The 8615-nt window shown below is 41.9% G+C and overlaps 10 non-coding genes across 10 annotated transcripts; all 10 read left to right on the forward strand.

Annotated features, from left to right (window-relative positions):
* Positions 1–3986: 3986 nt before the first annotated feature.
* On the forward strand, positions 3987–4058 carry Trnag-ccc (transfer RNA glycine (anticodon CCC)). The gene has a single exon. It is a non-coding gene; the product is annotated as a tRNA-Gly (tRNA).
* Positions 4059–4899: 841 nt separating this feature from the next.
* On the forward strand, positions 4900–4972 carry Trnag-ccc (transfer RNA glycine (anticodon CCC)). The gene has a single exon. It is a non-coding gene; the product is annotated as a tRNA-Gly (tRNA).
* A 234-nt stretch (positions 4973–5206) lies between these two features.
* On the forward strand, positions 5207–5279 carry Trnag-ccc (transfer RNA glycine (anticodon CCC)). The gene has a single exon. It is a non-coding gene; the product is annotated as a tRNA-Gly (tRNA).
* A 79-nt stretch (positions 5280–5358) lies between these two features.
* Positions 5359–5431, forward strand: Trnag-ccc (transfer RNA glycine (anticodon CCC)). The gene has a single exon. It is a non-coding gene; the product is annotated as a tRNA-Gly (tRNA).
* A 240-nt stretch (positions 5432–5671) lies between these two features.
* Trnag-ccc (transfer RNA glycine (anticodon CCC)) lies at positions 5672–5744 on the forward strand. The gene has a single exon. It is a non-coding gene; the product is annotated as a tRNA-Gly (tRNA).
* Positions 5745–5825: 81 nt separating this feature from the next.
* Positions 5826–5897, forward strand: Trnag-ccc (transfer RNA glycine (anticodon CCC)). Its single transcript has one exon. It is a non-coding gene; the product is annotated as a tRNA-Gly (tRNA).
* A 389-nt stretch (positions 5898–6286) lies between these two features.
* Positions 6287–6358, forward strand: Trnag-ccc (transfer RNA glycine (anticodon CCC)). The gene has a single exon. It is a non-coding gene; the product is annotated as a tRNA-Gly (tRNA).
* A 990-nt stretch (positions 6359–7348) lies between these two features.
* Trnag-ccc (transfer RNA glycine (anticodon CCC)) lies at positions 7349–7420 on the forward strand. Its single transcript has one exon. It is a non-coding gene; the product is annotated as a tRNA-Gly (tRNA).
* An 81-nt stretch (positions 7421–7501) lies between these two features.
* Positions 7502–7573, forward strand: Trnag-ccc (transfer RNA glycine (anticodon CCC)). The gene has a single exon. It is a non-coding gene; the product is annotated as a tRNA-Gly (tRNA).
* Positions 7574–8409: 836 nt separating this feature from the next.
* On the forward strand, positions 8410–8481 carry Trnag-ccc (transfer RNA glycine (anticodon CCC)). The gene has a single exon. It is a non-coding gene; the product is annotated as a tRNA-Gly (tRNA).
* The last annotated feature ends 134 nt before the right edge of the window (positions 8482–8615 follow it).

Consider the following 8615-nt stretch of genomic DNA (forward strand, 5'->3'; position numbering starts at 1 on the left):
TTGAAAAAGTATCGGACCAATCTTGGATATCTTCTACTTCCACGAAGGTCAGACAATCGAAGACGTCCACACCTTGGAAGTGCTTTTTCCCCGTTTATGTAAAACCTGTTTTCGAGGCTCAACGAGAAAGAATGTCAGTGCTCACGGTTTCAAGAGCTTAGCGCTAGTAGCAAAGTGCGTGGTTCTACAACATCAAGCGAGAAAGTTCGATCAATTTCGAGGCCGAAAACACGATTCCTTATCATGTCAAAATATCGGAAATAGATAGTGAGTGAGCCAGTAGTTCAATGAAGGATGGATGGTTGGATAGACGAGGGAGCGAACGCTTGAAGGCTTGTGACTGATGGATAACCGTATGGAGGTCTTTTCATTGCTCAAATTGTTCATGCCATTATAATCGCTCCCCTGCATTTTGTAAAGAAAACTTTTTTCAAAATCAAATTATCCAAGTCAATCCATTGGTTGTCTAATATCGACAGTCGCTTTCAAGAGCTCTTCTCTAATTGAGAGAAGTACCCTAACATTCATGGGGAAGAAAAGGCACCCGAGTAATAGGAACGGTTGTTCTTGCACAATAAGTGTCAAGAAAATTTGTGAGAACCTGATTGCTAGTAATTGGAGTATACTGTGTTTTGCATTGAATTTCTAGGATTTGAAAAGAATTTTTTTTATAAAAGGGGAACAAAATTCTGGTTGGTAGCGATGTCAATTTTGTTTACAATTAGCAAGTTAATTGTGGACCAAATGCTTCAACGATGCCAATCACTCGATATTGGCATTGGCATGGACGACGTCGCCACTGAGCAGAGACAGTTGGAGGGCAACTTCTACCCTGGTCAATCAAAAGATTCAGTTGAGTTGACTCTATTAAACTGAGAACGCAGTAGCCATTTATAAGCTCAATCGGGATTTTTGAAGGTAAGATCTTACCAACTTGGCAATTCATTGTGCGAATTCAATTGTTCAAAACTTTTGAAACCGACGTTTGATCGGGCATAAAATTGCCTAGCGAGTCCTCAATTAAAAAAAAATCTGATCTTTAATGAAGGAGAAATCATTCAATCAATAGGATTAAAAGTTCCCAATTTCCCCCACCACCGTGTCGGTCCATTGATGATGTCGTCCGTGGTATTGGTTTACAACTCCGTGGACTACCGTATACGGGTGAACTCCCAAAGATTGAGGGCCTTCCCCTAATTGGCTTTACAACTTTTCCCCCATGTACATGAGAAGCGATTTATTCCTTATATCGGAAAAGTGACAAGAAGATGGACGTTTTCAAAGCAGAAAATTGGGGCGTGCACTCCCTTTTCGTCCCACTCTCTTGTCCACCTTCAGCCATCGACAAGTTTAGCACAAGGACTTGAATGGCTCTAGTACCTCGAAAAGAACCGTATAAGCTACGTACAATCCATATATGTTCGTGTATATAAAATGAAGCAGACGAAGGAGTCGGATGAGACAGTTATTGAAGGCCCTGACAAAGTATGCACAAAATATAGCTTTGAAGAACGGTACACCCTTCAGTCATGGGAAAATAACTCGTCACAACAAATGCTATTAGGTATCTTTTAAGGTGAAACCTTAAGTAATGGCTTTAAGCAAATTATGACATGGCACATAATTTATCATACACGGACAGAAACCACGGAACTGATGAGTTGCAACACACAGTGGCTCAAATGTATCTGCTGTACCGTACATCCGGACAGAAACCACGGAACTGATGAGTTGCAACACACAGTGGCTCAAATGTATCATTAAATTTTGATAGAAATCCCCAACAAAATCTTGCTTTTTTAGCCCATAAAGTCACAAAGAACAATTTTGATTTGATTGTCATATTTCATTCTAGCTCGGCAAATTTTGCTTTTTTATCATCACGTATCAAGATGTATGTTTTCATTTTTTGTAAAAAATTCAAGATTCCTAAAAAAGATTATATTCATCATTTTAATGTAATGTGTCAAAACTTGTTCAGCGAGTATCAAAAGTACATTAAGCTGAGCATTCACGTATGAAAGGCATTTCTATAGATTTGAGTATTTCTTGAAAACTTTGTAAGCACAATAAAACCTGCACCTTTGGGACCATTTGATATCACTTGCAAATAATGTAGGCAAATTTATTGACCGGAGGCGAGTTTTTTCAACGCTCTAATTTAAGGTTTTGATGTTACCCAGAATGAGCATCCACTCAACACTTTCTGCAGAATATTTTTACACCTGTTAACGTCCAAGCTCCTAACTCCGAGGTAAAAGCTTTAAAAAAAAGGCCTGCCTCATATATTGCTCTTGAAAGATTTAGGAGTAGTCCTTCAAGTAGTGGATAGTTCGCAGAACATATCCCGTTGAAGATGGTTAAAGCTCTTCAAACCTGTGGTTGGATATGTCGCACATTTAGATTTAGACATGGTATCACATTGATCAAAAATTCGATTGTCCTGCCGCATCTTGAATATACTTCACACCAATTTGGGCTACAATGAGTTCAACAAGTTTGCAAAAGATCGAACAAGTTCAAAGGTGTTTCACTAGGAACATTTAAGGAATGAAAGCTCTCGTATTGGGAGAGGCTGGAAAGCTTGGGGCTGTGCAATATCATTCAGAACCGATACGATAGGTACTTGATACTGAACGGGTTTCATAATAAATTGGAGTGACCGTAGGAGTTTTAATGGTAGTTTGTTAGCACCTTCAAGCCCACGTGAATCCAAGCCATGTGTAAAATATGTAAGTCCACCTATCTTCTTTTTTGAAAGACAAATAATGAAATCTAAATGACGTGTTTTTGTGCCAGATTGAAATCCAGTATCAAAAATGATGCAGCTGCCGGGAATCTGCGTCCATTCGCTCGTGTGAGGACCTATTCCCTTGCAACATTACTTCTATCGGTATTCCGCAGGGGGATTAACTATCGCCTATTCCATTCAAACTTATTATATCTGATCTGCCAGAAGCCCTCGCACACCATATCACCACTTTATGATACAATATCTTCCATTTTGAAGACGACCTGATTCTCTTTGGCTGATTCAGTGATGGAATCTCAAAATACTATCGATGCGCTCTAAGGAGAAGGCCTTCAAGTCAATACTTATCAAAACAAAGGCCATGTTTTTTTTCATAAGGTCGTCCGTCTTCTTTCCACCACTTTAACCTGAACAATAGCCCATTTGAAATCGATATGTCTTAAATAAGTTGGTTGCACTTTCTCAACCCAACTATCTTTCACCAATCACCTCATATGCGTATACAAGGGCCTCTGGAAAGAAAAGATATCCGTGTATATACTTAAATAGTATTTTAGGCTTACTGTTTACAGGAGATTTGATACAAGTGTAATAGATTCCTGTCAGGAATTTCCCCTTCCAATTGTCCTTCTACTCTTCCGGATCTAGCTCACTTACACTTTTCCTTCATGGCCTAAACCTTTTTGGCTTCCACCCCGCCCAATCAGCCCTCAATCTACCGACACCACCTTCACCAGTTTCTCGAGCGAACCTTTGCGTGCCCGAATATGCCACAAACGCATGGACGCATTTTATACGCATAGCCGAGCCTTCAGCATCGTGCTGGCCAGGATTAATGTGCACCATGTTGGGAATCTGAACCTTTCCCGAGGTGATGACCAACACAAGTTGTCTTTCCCGGGTAAGGACTTTAAGAACATCCTATTGTTCTTGGCCTGACACCCCTTTAGAATATATTGGCAGTCAGCAACTTTGACTTCCATCAAAATTTGAGCTGACAAACGATCTATTTATTCTAAACCACCTCTTTATTGCAATTTGCAAAGATTCATTGCCTCTACCTGTTTTGTATTGTCTGCGACTCCACTCTTTTCCTTTTTAATGTCTCCTGAACAAAATCTTAGTCATTTTTACCGTGACATTAAAATTCTATCATTTTTGATCCTGGATTTCAATCTCCACAACAAAAAAATGTGATTTAGATTTGATTAATTGTCCTTCATGAAAAGGTAACGCAGCTGTGGTGTAATGGTGAACAAGCCTCCCTCCCAAGGAGGCGATCCGGGTTCGATTCCCGGCAGCTGCATCATTTTTGATACTGGATTTCAATCTGGCACAACAAAAGATGTGATTTAGACTTGATTATTTGATCTTCATGAAAAGGTAAAGCAGCTGTGGTGTAATGGTGAACATTGCCTCCCTCCCAAGGAGGCGATCTTAGTCCGATTCCCGGCAGCTGCATCATTTTTGATACTGGATTTCAATCTGGCCCAACAAAAAAAATTGATATAAATTTGATTATTTGTCCCTCTTGAATAGGTATAGCAGCTGTGGTGTAATGGTGAACATGCCTCCCTCCCAAGGACGCGATCTGGGTTGATTCCCGGCAGCTGCATCATTTTAGATAATGGATTTCAATCTGGCACAAAAACACGCCATTTAGATTTCAGTATTTGCCCTCATGAATAGATATAGTACCTGTGGTGTAATGGTGAACATGCCTCCCTCCCAAGGAGGCAATCCGGGTTCGATTCTCGGCAGCTGCATCATTTTTGATACTGGATTTCAATCTGGCACAAAAACACGTTTATTTAGATTTCAGTATTTGTCCTTCATGAATAGGTATAGGCAGCTGTGGTGTAATGGTGAAATGCCTCCTCCCAAGGAAGCGATCCGGGTTCGATTCCCGGCAGCTGCATCATTTTGATACTGGATTTCAATCTGGCACAAAAACACGTCATTTAGATTTCAGTATTTGTCCTTCATGAATAGGTATAGCAGCTGTGGTGTAATGGTGAACATGCCTCCCTCCCAAGGAGGCGATCCGGGTTTATTCCCGGCAGCTGCATCATTTTGATACTGATTTCAATCTGGCACAAAAACACGTCATTTAGATTTCAGTATTTGTCCTTCATGAATAGGTATAAGCAGCTGTGGTGTAATGGTGAAACATGCCTCCCTCCCAAGGAGGCGATCTGGGTTCGATTCCCGGCAGCTGCATCATTTTTGATACTGGATTTCAATCTGGCACAACAAAAGATGTGATTTAGACTTGATTATTTGTCCTTCATGAAAAGGTAAAGCAGCTGTGGTGTAATGGTGAACATGCCTCCCTCCCAAGGAGGCGATCTGAGTCCGATTCCCGGCAGCTGCATCATTTTTGATAATGGATTTCATTCTGGCCACAAAAAAATTGATTTAAATTTGATTATTTGTCCTTCATGAATAGGTATAGCAGCTGTGGTGTAATGGTGAACATGCCTCCCTCCCAAGGAGGCGATCTGGGTTTTGATTCCCGGCAGCTGCATCATTTTTGATACTGGATTTCAATCTGGCACCAAAAACACGTATTAGATTTGATTATTTGTCCCTCATGAATAGATATAGCAGCTGTGGTGTAATGGTGAAACATGCCTCCCTCCCAAGGAGGCGATCCGGGTTCGATTCTCGGCAGCTGCATCATTTTTGATACTGGATTTCAATCTGGCACAAAAAACACGTCATTTAGATTTCAGTATTTTGTCCTTCATGAATAGGTATAGCAGCGTGGTGTAATGGTGAACATGCCTCCCTCCCAAGAACGCGATCTGGGGGTTTGATTCCCGGCAGCTGCCATCATTTTAGATAATGGATTTCAATCTGGCACAAAAAAACACGTCATTTAGATTTGATTATTTGTCCCTCATGAAATAGATATTAGCAGCTGTGGTGTAATGATGAACATGCCTCCCTCCCAAGGAGGCGATCCGGGTTCGATTTCCCGGCAGCTGCATCATTTTTGATACTGGATTTTCAATCTGGCACAAAAACACGCCATTTAGATTTCAGTATTTGTCTTTCATGAATAGGTATAGCAGCTGGGGTGTAATGGTGAACATGCCTCCCTCCCAAGGAGGCGATCCGGGTTCGATTCCCGGCAGCTGCATCATTTAGATACTGGATTTCAATCTGGCACAAAAACACGCCATTTAGATTTCAGTATTTGTCTTTTCATGAATAGGTATAGCAGCTGTGGTGTAATGGTGAACATGCCTCCCTCCCAAGGAGGCGATCCGGGTTCGATTGCCCGTCAGCTGCATCATTTTAGATGACTGGATTTCAATCTGGCACAAAAACACGTCATTTAGATTTCAGTAGTATTTGTCCTTCATGAATAGTATAGCAGCTGTGGTGTAATGGTGAACATGCCTCCCTCCCCAGGAGGCGATCCGGGTTTCGATTCCGGCAGCTGCATCATTTTTAAATACTGGATTTCAATCTGGCACAAAAACACGCCATTTAGATTTCAGTATTTGTCCTTCATGAATAGGTATAGCAGCTGTGGTGTAATGGTAAACATGCCTCCCTCCCAAGAACGCGATCCGGGTTCGATTCCCGGCAGCTGCATCATTTTTGATACTGGATTTCAATTTGCACAAAAAACACGTCATTTAGATTTCAGTATTTGTCCTTCATGAATAGGTATAGCAGCTGTGGTGTAATGGTGAACCATGCCTCCCTCCCAAGGAGGTGATTCCGGTTGATTCCCGGCAGCTGCATCATTTTTGATACTGGATTTCAATCTGCACAAAAACACGTCAATTTAGATGTGATTATTTGTCCTTCATGAATAGGTATAGCAGCTGTGGTGTAATGGTGAACATGCCTCCCTCCCAAGGAGGCGATCGGGTTCGATTCCCGGCGCTGCATCATTTTTGATACTGGATTTCAATCTGGCACAAAAACACGTCATTTAGATTTCAGTATTTGTCCTTCATGAATAGGTATAGCAGCTGTGGTGTAATGGTGAACATGCCTCCTCCCAAGGAGGCGATCTGAGTACGATCCCGCAGCTTCATCATTTTAGATAATGGATTTCAATCTGGCCCAACCAAAAAAATGATATAAATTTGATTATTTGTCCCTCTTGAATAGGTATAGCAGTTTGTGGTGTAATGGTGAACATGCCTCCTCCAAGAACGCGATCTGGGTTTGATTCCCGGCAGCTGCATCATTTTAGATAATGGATTTCAATCTGGCACAAAAAACACGTCATTTAGATTTGATTATTTGTCCTCATGAATAGATATAGCAACTGTGGTGTAATGGTGAACATGCCTCCCTCCCAAGGAGGCGATCCGGGTTCGATTTCTCGGCAGCTGCATCATTTTTGATACTGGATTTCAATCTGGCACAAAAACACGTTATTTAGATTTCAGTATTTGTCCTTCATGAATAGGTTATAGCAGCTGTGGTGTAATTGTGAACATGCCTCCCTCCCAAAAGGCGATCCGGGTTCGATTCCCGGCAGCTGCATCATTTTGGGATACTGGATTTCAATCTGGCACAAAAACACGTCATTTAGATTTCAGTATTTGTCCTTCATGAATAGGTATAGCAGCTGTGGTGTAATGGTGAACATGCCTCCCTCCCAAGGAGGCGATCCGGTTTTGATTCCCGGCAGCTGCATCATTTTTTGATACTGGATTTCAATCTGGCACAAAAACACGCCATTTAGATGTTGATTATTTGTCCTTCATGAATAGTATAGCAGCTGTGGTGTAACGGTGAACATGCCTCCCTCCCAAGGAGGCGATCCGGGTTCGATTCCCGGCAGCTGCATCATTTTTGATACTGGATTTCAATCTGGCACAAAAACACGCTCATTTAGATTTCAGTATTTGTCCTTCATGAATAGGTATAGCAGCTGTGGTGTAATGGTGAACATGCCTCCCTCCCAAGGAGGCGATCGGGTTCGATTCCGGCAGCTGCATCATTTTTGATACTGGATTTCAATCTGGCACAAAAACACGCCATTTAGATTTCAGTATTTGTCCTTCATGAATAGGTATAGCAGCTGTGGTGTAATGGTGAACATGCCTCCCTCCCAAGGACGCGATCCGGGTTCGATTCCGGCAGCTGCATCATTTTTAGATTATGGATTTCAATCTGCCCAACAAACTTTAAATATTTGATTATTTGTCCCTCTTGAATAGGTTATAGCAGCTGTTGTGTAATGGTGAACATGCCTCCCTCCCAAGGAGGCGATCCGGGTTGGATTCCCGGCAGCTGCATCATTTTGATACTTGATTTCAATCTGGCACAAAAAACACTCATTTAGATTTCAGTATTTGTCCTTCATGAATAGGTATAGCAGCTGTGGTGTAATGGTGAACATGCCTCCCTCCCAGGAGGCGATCCGGGTTTGATTCCCGGCAGCTGCATCATTTTTGATACTGGATTTCAATCTGGCACAAAACACGTCATTTAGATTTCAGTATTTGTCCTTCATGGAATAGGTATAGCAGCTGGTGGTGTAATGGTGAACATGCCTCCCTCCCAAGAAGGCAATCCGCGTTCGATTCCCCGCAGCTGCATCATTTTTGATACTGGATTTCAATCTGGCACAAAAAACATGTCATTTAGATTTCAGTATTTGTCCTTCATGAATAGGTATAGCAGCTGTGGTGTAATGGTGAACATGCCTCCCTCCCAAGAAGGCGATCCGGGTTCGATTCCCGGCAGCTGCATCATTTTTGATACTGGATTTCAATCTGGCACAAAACACGCCATTTAGATTTCAGTATTTGTCCTTCATGAATAGGTATAGCAGCTGTGGTGTAATGGTGAACATGCCTCCCTCCCAAGGAGGTGATCCGGGTTT

Source organism: Tigriopus californicus, chromosome 9 (genome assembly GCF_007210705.1).
Source record: "Tigriopus californicus strain San Diego chromosome 9, Tcal_SD_v2.1, whole genome shotgun sequence".
Classification (NCBI taxonomy): Eukaryota; Metazoa; Arthropoda; class Copepoda; order Harpacticoida; family Harpacticidae; genus Tigriopus; species Tigriopus californicus.